Consider the following 15,525-nt stretch of genomic DNA (forward strand, 5'->3'; position numbering starts at 1 on the left):
CTACTTAACAATAAAATCTTTATTTAAAAAAGTTCCTGAGGGGCAGCCCGGTGGACTGAGATTTTAATGACTCGACACACCAAGAAAAATCTTTCTGTCCTATTTCTAGATAGAAATCATCAGGTTGGGAAAATAAAGTATGAAAATTTTGTCCATGTGAGCCGAGGAGAGCCTTGAAATTGATCTAGTAAAATGACTAATAATACTAATCAGGCTATGATAAAAAATTCTGCCCTCAGGTTGTGCTGAGGTCTGTTCCAAAGGAGATCTCAGACTCTTGATTCCACCTTAGCAGAGAAGGGGGAAAAGGTTGGGGTACTCAATACCACTCTCAGATTCTAGCAAAACATGGTGGTGGCAGTACTCCTAGCCATTCTGCTGCCCCATGGAAATGAAAAGGATTTCCCGTACACTAAGAATTGAATATTCTTCCGCAGTACCTCATTATTTATTTAGTGTAGGTACACTTGAGAGCTGTCCAAATATGATCCATAATTTACCTAAAAGTCATGGTCCTCACTCTTGAAAAGGCTGTTGTTTAATAAACTTTAAATATAAATTCTCCTCCTGAAAAAATAGATAAGCATGAATGATAAATACAAACACTCAGAGACACCCCCTTATTAAAAGATGTCCATGTTTCATTGAAGTATGAAAAGTGGCAAAACTGCATCTTTATTTCTACATCTACAGAGGAAATAGATGGAAGAAATGTTGGGCCGTTGGAGAGAGGGAGGAGTCTCAAGCGGTCAGCAAAGAGAATGAAGATGAAGCAAGTGGTGTAAGAAGAAAGCCTGAGATTTAGACCAGAGAAGAGAGCAGAGAGAAGCAGGCACAGAGAATTCACCAAGTCAGAGACAAAGGGACAGCATGAGGACCAAGGACCCCAGCATCCCTCTGATGTCTACTAGGCCTAGAGGGCAGCAGGGCCCTGGGGGGAGGGTCTCATCACTGCATTTCACTTCTTGGCATAAAGGAGGTAGCCAGTGAGGAAGCCTCCTTCTGAGCAGTTTTATCTTATGTCTGAGGAGCTGGAGCTGACCACTACATACTTCTAACAGTGAGTCATCTGAAGACTTACTCTAAGTCTCTGGCCATAATCACGCTTCCTCCCACCTACATTCCCTGCCTGGAATGTCTTTCTATGACACCCTTTCATCTCCCTATTGAAATATTGTCCTACCTATAAAATCCAAGTCAAAACCCATCACTCCACAGAGTCCACAGGCATGTCCCCCTTCACTAACATCCTACTGAATTTAGAAGGAAAGGGGGAGATGGACATACTTAGATTACCTATGTTATAGAAAGGACTATGTAAGGTGGTCTCCATTCTGTTCCAGTTATCTACCACTGAGTAACAAACCATCCCCCAAGCATAGTGACCTGAAACAACTGCCATCATTTATTAGGCTCATGAAAGCTATGTGGACTGGGAAAGCACATAGTGGGATAGTTCTTCTCTGTTCATCTTGTATGGGGCCTTGGCCCAAGTGACTTCCTGGTGGGGAATGACTCCGTAACTGAGGGCTGGAGTAGCTGGAGGATCCACACTAGGATGACTTCTTCACTCACATAGCTGTTGCCCACATTGGGAGGGGGGCAACAACTAGGCTTAGCCAGAAGGCCTACATATGGCCACGTAGTATGATGCCATCAGGGTAGTAGTCAGACTTCTTAGGTGGGAATTCTGGCCATTTATGACCTCGCTCTGGAGGTCACATAGCATCACTTCTGCTATACTCTTTTGGCCCAAGCAAACACAATCCATCCAAATTCAAGGGTAGGGTACATAGAACCCTACCTCTCAACAGGAGTAACAAAGAATTTGCAGATGTATTTTAATCCTACCACAAATAGAGTGACACATTTCATTCTCACAGAGATGTCTAGAGAATATTAGTATTTATACTTCACAGATGAAAAAACCTCAAGGTTCAAAGAAGTTAAGCAAGTGGATATTAGATCACATGCCTAGAGAAAGGTGTCCAAGTTTGTCTAATTTCACTGCCATTGATAACTTCATTTAGACTTTCTGCCACCTTGAGTCATCATCACAACACATTGCCCTAATTCTAAACTCTTTGAGAGCACAGATTGTATCATTTCTTTCTTAGTACATATATGTGGCTAAATACGTGAGTCAATAGTGAGACTTGTAATTAATATTAGCCAACTGATTTTCAGTCTTTTCCCCTGCCAAAAGCCTTGTGTCTTATTTTTTTTTAATTTTTTATTTATTCATGAGAGACACAGAGAGAGAGAGAGAGGCGGGGGGGTGGGGGGGCGCAGAGGCAGAGACACAGGCAGAGGGAGAAGCAGGCTCCATGCAGGGAGCCCGACATGGGACTCGATCCTAGGTCTCCAGGATCACACCCTGGGCCGAAGGCAGGCGTTAAACCGCTAAGCCACCCAGGGATCCCCAGCCTTTTGTCTTTCAACTTGCTTTCCTTCCTCATGTTGCATGGGTAAATAAACTCAACTGACACCAAGGCTATTCTCTCTCCAGGGAGAGAGGGAAAGTATGGCAGAAAGTCAAGTACACAAAAACAGAAGTGTTTTTTTTTTTTTTTTTTTATCTTCTTACGTCAAAGAAAACAATACACAATGTACCATTCATTAATTCAACAAATATTGATGGAGCACTGCTATTGACACTGTTCCATGCAATGGCAATAGCTCATTGACTAAAGCCTCTGCCCTCATGGATTCATACTCTAGGGGCTGAGTTAGACAAATCAATAAAAATAAAATATGTCAGGTAATGATAAGTGCATAAAGAAAAATCATACAGGGCAAGGGTGTAGAAAACACAGTACTGTGTTAGGTAGAGTGTCAGAGAATACAATTGGAAAAGGAAATGAGGTTAGAAAGTCAACCAAGGGTCTGGTACATACCATCTGAGTGTGGTGGATAGACCTATAAGAGTTGTAAAGCAATGGGCTTTGATTTGATTTATATTTTTTAATGTTGGCTTGTGATATTCTGAAGATAATTGGTTATAGAAGGACATGGAATATAAAAGACAGTTACAAATTTTTGACACTCCTCTCACTGAAGGGTAGGATCTATCTTTCCCCTCCTTGAAACTGGGCTGGCTCTGTAATTGTTTGGACTAATAGAATGTAATGAAAGTGATGCTTTGCCAGTTGTCAGGACCAAGGCATTCGGAAACTGGCAGCTTCTACCTCTGGTGTCTTGGAACACTCATTCGTGCAACCCAGGCACCATGCTGTGGAAAGCCTCAAGGAAAGGCCCGTTGGAGGGGAAGTGAGGCCCCCAGATGAGAGAGCCCTGGATAAGCTCAGAGCCAAGAGCCAGCGTCAACTTACCAGCCTTGTGAGTGAACCATCTTGAAAGAAGACCCTCTGGCTTCAGTCAAACGGCCCCAGGTGACAATGCAAGGAGTAGAGACAAGCCATCGGGCTGAGCAATTCTGAATTCCTGAACTCACAAAACTGAGCAAACGTTTCAGTGCAGTTTGTTAGGCAACAATTAATGATTAGAACAAAAAATGGGAAAGGAGACAGGAAGACCAAGGAGGGAGCTCCTGCAGTAATCCAGGTGAGTGATAAGGGGCCGGGTCTAGGTTGTGGTCAGTGGAGAGGCTGAACACAGTTTAAGAGTCATGACATGTTTTTACACAGAAGGAATCACCATTTACCATGGACTAAATCAAATCCTGTGTCCAGAGTGAAAGGACTGTGATCTCAAATTAATGGTAATAGGTTACCTCATCAAGTTTTACTGAATGTCAGGTATTGCCCTAAAGGTCTTTTATATGATTTACCTGATTTAAGCTTCATGACAACCTATGAAGTGGGTGCCACTATTACCCTCAGTCACATATGACGAAACCGAGGAATGGAGGAGTTAATGAACTTTCTTAAGTTTCTTATTTGGGGAAGAGCTGTCACTGGCAACTTGAATACAGGCTGGCTGTCTCCAGAAACCGTGTTCTTCATCAGTCTTAACCTCTGTGTTGTACAATATACACTACAGTCTGAGCTTTTCCAGTAACCAGCTCTCTGACCTTTGACAAGTTCCTTGACCTTCCTGGGACTCAATTTTGTGATCTGTAAAGCTGCAGAGGCTAAAAGAAGATGATCTATCATCTCTGAAAACTCTAACAGCCTGTTTGTTTCTGGCATTCAGAACGGATAACCTCAACTGCGGTCACAAGAAATGAGAGACAGAAAGTTTATTACAGACCTAGAGACACTGCAGGACCAACTCCCTGAAGACAAGAGCATGCACCTAAAGCCAGCTGCGGTTGGTCTCCCTGCCTCCTTTCCTTCTGGCTCTGTAGCCCAGTATGACAGCGAGATCACCCACAGTTCAGCTCTCCTCCATCCTGGTTCAGCCAACGTTGTTGAAAAAAGCCACAGGTTCTCTCTGGGGCCCAAAGACCAAACCAGCACATCATAGATGTCCTTTTAGAAATTACCCCATTCCACATAGAATGAATATTTCAGCAGGGAATGGAAAGATCCTAAGCCCTCCCTACCCACCCCCACTCACAAACCAAGAAAAAGGAGCACTAATATTATTGGGCAGATTTCAGGTTGCTGACAAAACCACGGTGCATTAAAAATATAAAATTATATATGTATAAATATAAAATATAAAACATGCCACCAGCTTCTATGCCTTTGGGTAGTTAAGACCTGAGCTGATTTGGTGACCTTGCTCTGGCCTCTGCCATTCGATATAACATGAGCTGAGCTGGATCTCCCTAGGAACCTGGCCATCTTGCTGTCTGTTGTCCTGTTTCCTTGTGGCTAAATGGCCAGATAAGCAAGTCAGGATCTACCTTAGACCCATGTTATGCTTTGCCACTCTCCCCATGAGGTGGGTTTTACTGAAAAGGCCAAGATCTACTAGAGAACTGGTTTTCTTGATGCTTTTCCTACTCTTCTTCTGTCTACTGAACTGCAGCATTCTCAGTCCTCTGGACAAGGCCCTAGCTGGCAGTGGTGGAGTCATGGTAGGTGGAAATCCTATATGTCCTAAAAGAGAAAGATGGCTCACAACCACCTCTGGAACTGGTCACCAGCCTCTACTTTTTCCACAACAGGATATGTCTGGGCTTGGAAACATTTTAACCCTTATCTGTCTCCCACCTCTGTCCTCATTCTACTCTAAAAGGCATCAAATAATAAATCTAGATCTTCTTACATTTTTTTGTCTCCTGGCAAATTTTTTTTTTTTTTTTTTTTTTTTTTTTTTTTTTTTTTCCTGGCAAATTTTTAATTAATCATTGTGTCCTTCTTGAACCATCACCCTGAACTACCGCCAAGTCTTCTCTCTGGCAAAATTAAACTTCCCAATTTGACTGAATGTCCTCTCATGGGACACAGTTCCAGACCTCATGCCATTTTGTTCACTCACCTCTGAATGTGCTCCAGATTGTCAAAGCTCTTGGTTAGGTGGGGAGTGAGTTTCCATGAGGGAACACAATTCCAGATAGGCTGTGGCCACCACAGAATAGAATAGAACCTTCCCCATTATTTATATGAATTTTAACCTCTCTTTAGTGCAGTCCAAGATTGTGTTGAATTTTTAGCAGCTATGACACCGGCATCTCCCTATCTGTAAGTAGCTAAGGACTTGGGTTTAAAAGGGAAAACTTAAGAAAATGACTAGGCCCCTGACTCCTTCCTTCTCTGAGCCTAAACTCTCTCCTGGTTCTGAAAGCCAATTTCTTAGGCCTCATATATGAGGGCATTACCCCTTCTTGAGAAACATACTGTAGCTGGCAAGAATGGGAATCCAGCTACAGTGTGGCGTAAGACTACTGAAGAGGCAGGAAGGGGCCTCTAGAAACAAAGCAAATGGACCATTAACAGGAGCTTCTAATAACATTTCATTGGTCCCCACCCAGCCACTAACAGAGTTTAAGAAACTTGCCCCAGATTGCAACACTATTCAGTTATAGAGCTGAATAAATTTGTCTGAGTGGTGTTCTTGTCCACTCCTCTATACTTTCTAATCTCCTAGTTTAATATTTCTCAGATCACAGTCCATGGACCATTACCATAGAACCATAAAAATATGTACTCTTTGATGCCATACCAGTCTTGTTGAATCAGATTCTCTGATGGGGCCTTGAAATCATCTTTTCTACAAACTGCCCAAGTGATTCTTAAATACATCTACATTTGGGAACCGGTATCTTAGGTAACTTCAGTTAAACAATCCTCCATCCGGAAGAATGAGAGAATAAAGATCAGAAAGCCCTTCAGAAAACTAACAAATTATCTGAGATGTGTAAGAGGAAACTCCTTCTCTCCTAGTCTTTAAGATTTATTAGATGCAAAAAACAAAAACAAAAAGTAAAACAAACAAAAAGCCCCCCCAACTTATCCCACAGAACATCAAGTAGTTAAGCAGTAGTGCCCGTAATCCTTTTATTCTTTTTTTTTTTTTTTTGGTGGGAAAAGTGTTGATAAAAGCTAGTTGGTCTCAGGAGACTAAAGATAAGAAGATCAAAAGATTTGAATAATTGCTAGTTACTGTTCTACTGGCAAACAATATTATTACCTGAACTATCAACACCTCAGGATCTCTATGATTTAATGACTTGAAATGGAATAGAGTTCAAGAAACAAGATGCAGTTCCAGAGGTAAACAGGAACAAATCATAAATGACCTTGTAGTCCTTGATAAGGAGTTGAGACTTTATCTCCTTTGAGATAAAGAGTTGTGACAGAAACTGGTTAATTGTTCCCCAACTCTCTTTTCTTTCTTCCTAAGTAAGACTGCAACTGGACCACATTTCCCAGGCTCCCTTTGGTTAGGTGTGGTCATGTGGCTATTGTCTGGCCAATGGGCAGTAGGTGAAAGTTTTATAGTCCACTTCCAGGCCAGGGACATAAAAACTTTCCATTCTATCCTTCAGGTTCTTTTTCTCCTCATTCACCAGCTAGAAGTTAAGGCTACAGAAATCTAAAAGTTGGTAGTAGAGTCAAAAGAAGGAAGGATCCTGGGTCCCTAGCTCACCACATTGAAAGCTGCTTATTTGAACATTCATATTACACTATTGCTTGAACAAGAAATAAGTTTTATCCCATTCAGTTACTGAAATTTGAGAATTTATTCGTTACAACAACTAGCATAACTAATACAGGAATTATAACTGGACTTTAGTTAATATAAGTTTTTTGTATAGAAAAGCCACCCTGATATGACACAACTTGGCAAAAATTAGATTCAAAGGTAAACAAGAACACGAGTTGTTTAAAATAAAAAAGAACAAAGAACCAAGCGCACTAATGATCATGTGGCTCAAAATGAGTTCTATGGGTCATTAACTTTAGTAACCTGCCTGTGAGCAGATGAATATCCATCCACCATCAAATCAAAGGGTTGTTTACATAATCTAAAGAGCTCCAATAATTATACTTCCTCCCATAGTAATTCAGAGTTATTCTTTGGCTCAAGATATTTTGCTTCATGAATACATGTAGTTTTGCTACATTTGAAAGATATTCTCTCCAAATAACTGGTATGGAACTCTGTTAGTTTCTCCCAAAATCCTATTCTTCCTTTCTTCTAAACTATCATAACTCTTGAGAGGCCCTAGACCAGCCAGTTAGAAACTGCTTTGCTGCCTCTCTTGCAGCTAGGTATGACTATTTGACTAAGTTCTCTCTGATAGACTGGAACGAAAGTCTTGAATGTACCTAACTCCAGGCACAGAGAACATTTGTTCATGTAATTGAGAGTGTGGTGCTCTTTCAGAGTCCCTGGCAACCAAGTGCACTCGATAAATGTTAAATTACTTTCTATCCCATGTTATCTGTTATAAACTCAAAACAATATGCTTAATGGGATACTAGGGGTGCCTCCGTGGCACAGTTAAGCATCCAACTCTTGATTTCAGCTCAGGCCATGATCGCAGCATCATGAGATTTAAGCCCAGAGTTGGGTGTGGAGACTGCTTAAAGTTCTCTCTCCTTCTCTCTCTGCTCCTCCCCCACTCAAGATCTTGCTCTCTCTCTCCCTCCCTTTCTCTCTTTCAGAAAAAAAAAAAAAAGTTAAAAGAATAGATTAATGTGATATTATTTTCTAAGTGGGAGGAAATGAAGTAGAGGAATGAGAAATTAACCTTTCTGGTACATAATACCATATTTTAAGACTCCCATTTGGTGCTCCATTTCTAGGCCCACAGTGCTGCTTTAAGAAAAAGAAACTGGGACACCTGGGTGGCTCAGCGGTTGAGTGTCTGCCTTTGGCTCAGGGCGTGACCTCAGTCCAGGGATGGAGTCCTGCATCAGGCTCCCTGCATAAAGCCTGCTCCTCCCTCTGCCTGTGTCTCTGCCTCTATGTGTCTCTCATGAATAAATAAATTAAAAATCTTAAAAAAAGAAAAAAAAAGAAAAAGATAAGCATTTTAAAACATGCCTAAATAGCAGCCATCATGTCTAAAGCAGCCATCATTTATCCCATCTTTCTCACATTTATAGTGACATTCATCTTCAAAGTTTTATAAAACTAACCAGCATAATTTTCTAAGTAGAAAAAATATGCTAAATACAAAGAATTGGAAAATGCAAAATTCTTATAATTTCATCCATAGTGGTAACTGTATCATTTTGGTAAATATGTATACACATATGTATATATATGTGTGTGTGTGTATAATATACTTAATTCTTTTTTGTTAATATATAGGTTTAAATAAATATATTAATATATATCACTTTTTTTACAAAAATAAGATTATAAGTGCATGGAGTTAGGTAACTTGTTTTTCTTTTTTTTGTACTTTTAGACTTTGTTAAAATAACAGCTTTATTGAGATATAATTTACATAGTATACAATATAATTTTAAGGTGCACAATATAGTTTTTTGTTTTGTTTTGTTTTGTATATTTAGAGTTTGCAGCCATCCAATTGCAGAAAATTTTCACCACTCCAAAACAAAACTTAATATCCATTAGCACTCACTCCCAATTCCCTCCTTCGCCTAGGCCCTGGAAATCACTAGTTTGTGTCTCTGTGTATTTGTCTTTTATGGGCATTTCATATAAATGGAATAATAGTAGTATGTGACTTTTTGTGTTTGTCTTCTTTCAATTAACACAATGTTTTCAAGGCTCATCCATATCATAGCAAGTATCGATATCAGTACTTTATTCCATTTTTGGCCAAATAATATTCCATTGTACAGACTTGCCATGTTTTATTAATCCATTCATCCGTTAATGAACATTTAGTTTGATAACTTGTTTTGCTTACCAAATTTTTATTAACATGGAATGAAGAATCTGTTTCATACGTGTGGAGTATTCCATTGAAGAAGAACCAATGCACTGAATGAGATGCACCATGTTTCTTAATCCACTTCCCTATTTACAAACTATCTTACAATAATAAACATCCCAATAGACAAACATTAGCAATTCTGTCCCACTTTAGGTTAGAGTTGGGCTACTAGAATGGGATTGACTTTTTCCTTAATGCCATTGTATTCTGGGGGGAAAGGTAAGCGCAAATACAGAGAGGAATAGGACAATGCGATGAGAGAGCCAGGCCACTTTCTTATCCTCCATCAGGGAAAGCAGTTTAGGAATACACCCTTGAAAATGTCTGTAATCCTACAAATAAAATTATTTTCCTGACTAAGGGCAGACGTAGGTCATAGACAGCCAGCATGTGGTTCTAGCCTCTTTCAGATCTCAAGCAGCCTGAGGCAGTACTCCTTCAGCCCCAAAAGGACTGAGTATAAATTGTGCCTGTTGGCAATTTCTGCTGACGTGCTGCCTGACACATGGCTAAAAGCCTTTCTCAGAGCTGAGAATAAATTCCAAGACAGCAATGACAGCTATAACAATGATGCCACATGTTAAAGCGTTTAAAAACCCTCATCAGGAGTAGTCATCCAACACAACATCCTTTACATAGATGGATCTTGCATACTGGAAGACAATGGGGAGGAGGGTGTGCTATGCTCAAGAAGGGGAGAAGATTGTTCTGCAAAAGGTTATCTGACTAAGGTTTTCAAGCACTATTTAGATGAAGCTGCCCCTGTTCCACCCTTACCTCTCCAAGCCCAAAGGGATCAAGTTCTTCTAAGGCATTTCAGGCATGAGCAGATGTCTACTGTGCAACAAGAAAACGAGACAAAGGGGAATACAGCCATCACTTGAAAGAGCATAATAAACACAAATTACGCTGCCTCCAATGGACCGTAGGGCTTTCATTTGCAATCTGGATTATTCCACGTGATTTGTTTCAAAAGGATTCAGGTTTGTTCTGGGAGGAGATGATAGGAGGTGGTTAGACATTGTGTCTTGGGGATCAGCTTCTGTAGGGTGTCCACACAGGGCATGTGCTCTAAGAGCATTTTAGGGGGTCAAGGATTTTGATTAAAATGCAAAGTCATGAAAGGGGAAAGTTTGCCAGCCTCTTTGAAGAGAGAAAATTTACCACTTTTTAGCAAGAATTTACCACAGACTAATTTTTTAACCAATAAAACTATTTGTGTGCGTGCATGTATGTGTGTTTTCAGAGAGTTGTTTTGCAAAAGGAACATGCCTTGAGATTTACAAGAAGAATTGGCAACATGAAGCAAACTGAGGGACCTTCTTGAGTCAAAAGAAAAAAAATCCCCGGTGGTTTCTGGCTCACAGATACTCTGCAAAATGTCCTGGGATGGGGACCATCTGGACAAAGATATTCCCACCCCACCAAACAAAATGCAAGTTAGAAAACAGGAAAAACACACCCCCACACACAAAGCGAGCCAAGAAGCCAAATGACTGAAGGGCAACAACTTTGCACAATGCAGGAGGAAGTGGAGCTCCCTAGGCACCATGGGAAGCAAAACTGCTCCTAATCCAGGGAGATGCCCCCCAGAACACCCCAGGAGAGGGAAAGAGCATAGGTCCTGATAAATGTGGGGCTAGAGAAGACTGCCTGGCAAAAAGGGAAACAGGGAGATAGGAAATGGAGAAATTTCATTTCCGAACCACCTTCCATGCGGTCTCCAACCACTCAAAAGCTGGTCAAAATAAAGCCTATTCTCTGGATGGCTTTGAATGATAGAATGGCCATTTTGGGGGATTCCTTAGTATGTTTAAACCCTTATGAAGTCTAAAAGGGTGCAAGATTTCCTCTGCTAAGTCAGATGAACAGTCAAGTCATCAAACATATAAACAAACATGCAAGACAGTCACAAACACACAAGGAATTTTCATTGGCATGATATACTATCCGCAAACCTAACCAAACTTCTCTACTTTACTAGTGTTTACTATAACACTTTTTAAATTCTTCTACTGAATTAGATTCTCCAAATTTACAGATCTGAAAAAAAAATAATAACTTTCATCATACTCCTTAGAGGTCAATGGGAGTAACACATACATGTGAGCTGTGGTATCACTATTGTTTTCATGGTGTTGGTTTCCCAAATACAGTAAGATGTCAGCTCTCTGATCTTAGGAAAATCACCAATGATTTTATTTGGAGTGGAGTCTAAACACATAAAACATTGCTTTCCCATTAGAGCGGTACAGGCATGCCTTCCTCTGCATCTCGTAGCTGAACACCTCACTTTCCCCCCTCTTCCCATAAATCACCTTCAACATCTAATTCTTTTCACCATATCTTTGAACTATGGAGTCAGAGTCTTTTCTGCCCATCAGCAGCCCATCTTTCTCCATTTAAGAAAGCTGTTGGTTATGGACTTCTGCCTTCCAGAACAGCTACCCACAGCTTGTGGTCCACTTGGCAAGTGATCCAAAATGCCCTCCCTACCTAGAAGTGAAGTCAAGGCAAGTGGACTATTGCCTGTCAAACAAAATAACCTCACAAAGACACAGGGAATCACTGATCCAGACCACAGGAGAGTCTCCAGCTATTATCAGAGTTTTAAAAAAGAAAATCAATCCATGTGGCCAGGCCAGAAACATGTGGTCCTGGTTGCTAAGCATCCACTTTCTAGTCAGGAATTTTGCTTCACCACCCAGCTTCCATTGCTTTGTGATTTTTTTCTAAAATGCTTTTGTGTGTATGTGTGTATTTCTCCATCTTCAGCCCTGAAATAGGAGATAAAAAGATAGAGGCACTTTAAGATTAGACTATTTAGAAAAGGGAATATAAAGAAAAATAGTCCTATGTGAGCCTGCCTTCCTCCCTCTCTTCCTTCCTCTTTTCTTTTTTGGCAATGGAATACATTTCCACAGAAGAATATTAAAATTAATCTCATTATTTAAAAAGGTAAAAGTGGAGTTGCTCTGGTCAGATGGGATAAAGGAGCTGATCCTTGCCCCATCTCCCTCTTCCAGTCCTGCTTTCCTCTGTCAGCCGCAGAGACCAATTTGCTGTGTTCTAGGGATCTTCCAGAGGTCTGAAAACCATTGGTTTAATAGACCATTGGATGGGTGTCAGGAGAACCGGATTTCCATCTAGAAATGGAGCTCAGGCCATTGTCATCCCATGTCAGGACCTAGAAGTACCAGGATTACATAGGAGGTCAGAGACAGTCTCAATAGTCAATCTGGTGGAGCGGAGTTGGAATAGCTCCCATGCTTCAAAAAGAGTAGCTCTTCTTATAGCTGGGTCCTATTTTGGGGTTCCACTGGGATTCTAGAATTTGTAAAACTACTTGAACAGGTGATCTCTAAGGTCACTTCCAATCCTGAAATCCTATACTAAGGTTTTAACTTAATTGTAGTCCATCTAACTTTTCTTTGGAGAAAATACTTTCAGAAAGGCCACAGAATATAGCCAATTTATTCATTTGCCAGCTGCCGGCAAATGTTAATAGTATTTTCCAGTGCTCCCTTGTTATGCTTAAATTCCCATAGTAAAGGTATCTGGCTACTTTTCTTCAGGGAAAGGAAGATCATTATGATGGTTCAGGAAGGAAGGTATTACTTAATTCAGTTCTCTTCCTTAAAAATGGTTGATTACAGCAATGTACGTAAAAGGTAATCACTTGAAACCAAGTTAACTCTATGAGTTTTACCCAATATCTTACCTACAAATATCTTAGCTGCAATGCTGTTCTCAGGCACACACATTTTAGAAACTCATCTTTTTTGAGGTTCCTCAAGTTACACCAAGCAACTTGGGTTGTTTGTATAAAAATTACATATTGAAGGAAAAAAATGAAACTATCATAAATAACTCTTTGCAAAAAAAAGAGAAAAAATCCCCAAATTAACCAACTTTACCTCTATTCTTAATTTTGCCTATTACTTTTCAGTTCCTATACATACTTAGAAAGGTATTACACCATGGTTTTTGTGTCAATTTGTAATGTGATTTTTCAATTATTTTATAGAGTGGTAAGTTTCTCCACTTTCTTCCTAGTTACGATTGATAAAGACTGTGGAATATTCCATTACATTGATGCATTATAGTTTGTTAACCATTCTCTGACTGTATTTCAGAGTCAAACAGCAAGAAAAGCTCGGAATCATGATGCCAGAGATTGTAGTTCTCCTTGTGAAGGTAGGCCTTCACAAGGAACCACCAAAATACTCTGCTGGTCTCAAATTACCACTGGGTCAAGTGCCAGCAGGGCCTCACGTCATGTTCTCCAGGCTAGAAAATATATATGGCAAATGGGGTGCAAAATGCATTCCACAGAGGGACTTTTCAGCCTGCCTTGCTCTCTAAATACAGAGAAAGTTGGAAATGTGAACCCATACAGTTTCATCAGGTTTTGATCAAGGATCCCAGGTTGTAGACACTACTATAGCCAGGTCATTCTTGGTTACCTTTGATTCAGCTTTCCAGGAAAATCTAAGGCAGAAATTTCTATAGTGGTAACTCAGTTGGGAAGCAATTTCTTCTTTTAGGAAATATTTAAGTTTGAAATAAACTCACAAGCTTTGGAGCTGGAAATTTTTAAGGATGGATCCATGGCTAGTACCTAGGAAATCTGTCCTCCTCTAAACACATTTATGTTTGGTGTTCTATGAGCATTTGGATATTCTGCTAAAACATCAGGCAACACTGAGCCTTCAGAATGGATGGGCCTTGACTACTACTACTACTACTACTACTACTTACTTACTTCTTCTTCTTCTTCTTCTTCTTCTTTTTTTTTTTTTTTTTTTGCCTTGACTTCTTCAACCAAAATTTGGTTTTCAGAGGTAGTGGGTGATTATTTTGATAATGTTTCACATATGTTCAGAGGGTTTGTCAATAAGAGCCTAAAAATGTCACTTTTTAGAAACGTTACTTTTTGTTCTCCTCTGTTAGGCCTTGTCATTCTTGCTCTAAAACATGCTAAAAAATTCCAACCTTCCAATGCTGTTTGCACCTTTCTAATGCTCATAGCAGGTACATGGGGCTGTATAAATACTAACGAGGAAATCAGTCTCTGAAAAGTGCTAAATAATCACATTGTTGGAGCTATAATAGCAATACAAAGCACTTTCATTTTCACAAGTACATTTTGAATGTAATAAAATAAAGAGTGTTAGTTAAACAGAGACATTTGCACCATGGGAGGTTGTAGAACTATTCAAAGGTAACATTGATAGAGGTTAATATATGAAAGAGGCTGTTGGGAACAGATTATTATTATTTTAAGTGGAAATATACTTACATCATTCAAAAGGAATAGGACTGCAATCTTATTATGAGGAGTCCTCAAGTTTGTGATTTTTTTTTAAATACAAATTTGCATGTGATTAGTCTATCATTCAATAAAAGCTGAAATGCCTCCAGCATTTTCCCAGCTTCTTTCTTTTTTTCTCTAAAACCGCCCAAGTTCAGTATGTCAACTTGGGACAGACTAGCTTGGAATGAACTTTGATTCTCAGCAACCACAATCATGCAAAGAATAATGACCACTTTCCTCAGCCACTACTAGAGCTCACGTGTCTAAGAGATTGGAATCCTAGCCTTTGTCTTCCTCTAGGAATTCCATTATTGGTATTCTGAAGATGGGAACTCCATTGCAATCAATAATACTAACCACCTGGAAGCATTTTGTGCCAAAAATAAGTATACTTTAGGCCTTCTTCCACACCCCTTCTTTTAAAAGTTCTAAAACTACACTTGGACAATGACTAATTTTTTTGAGAATTTTATTGACTCAACCAGTTATAGCAAAAGATACACACATGGTCAAAGTAGTACTTATCTTTCCAGAATTATCCTAAATGCATTTAAATTTCTCTTTTTTACTTTCCATGCCTCCCAACCTAATGTTTTATACATGGAAAATTTAAAGATACATTGGATTCTTTTAGTACCTTGGACTGGCAAGATTTGTCCTCAATGAATAGTATTCCATCAAACATGTTTTTTTAAAAACTCTCCTTGTCAAAGTCATAGTCTAACAGAAAGGCAGAAATGTCTCTATTATTGCCTCTACTTCCTCTTTGTAGCCCTCATAACTCCTTAGTCAATCACCTACATCATTACCTGAATGCTCAAAGATCTGCCTGTAATACTAAAACAAAACTCTCAAAAAATAGTTATTTTTCTGGGCCTCAGAGAGCTTACAAAGATGACTTATGATTCTAACTCATAGGGTGTTCATTGATTGGCAA

The 15,525-nt window shown here is 39.7% G+C and overlaps 1 long non-coding RNA gene across 1 annotated transcript in view; it reads right to left on the reverse strand.

Moving 5' to 3' along the window:
- Positions 1 to 14,820, reverse strand: part of LOC111091197 — a 40,915-nt gene extending 26,095 nt beyond the window's left edge. The window contains exon 1 of the long non-coding RNA XR_005373841.1: positions 14,574 to 14,820. This is a non-coding gene — a long non-coding RNA (uncharacterized LOC111091197). The remainder of the gene's footprint in view (positions 1 to 14,573) is intronic.
- Positions 14,821 to 15,525: the final 705 nt, after the last annotated feature.

Source organism: Canis lupus, chromosome 19, assembly GCF_011100685.1.
Source record: "Canis lupus familiaris isolate Mischka breed German Shepherd chromosome 19, alternate assembly UU_Cfam_GSD_1.0, whole genome shotgun sequence".
Classification (NCBI taxonomy): Eukaryota; Metazoa; Chordata; class Mammalia; order Carnivora; family Canidae; genus Canis; species Canis lupus.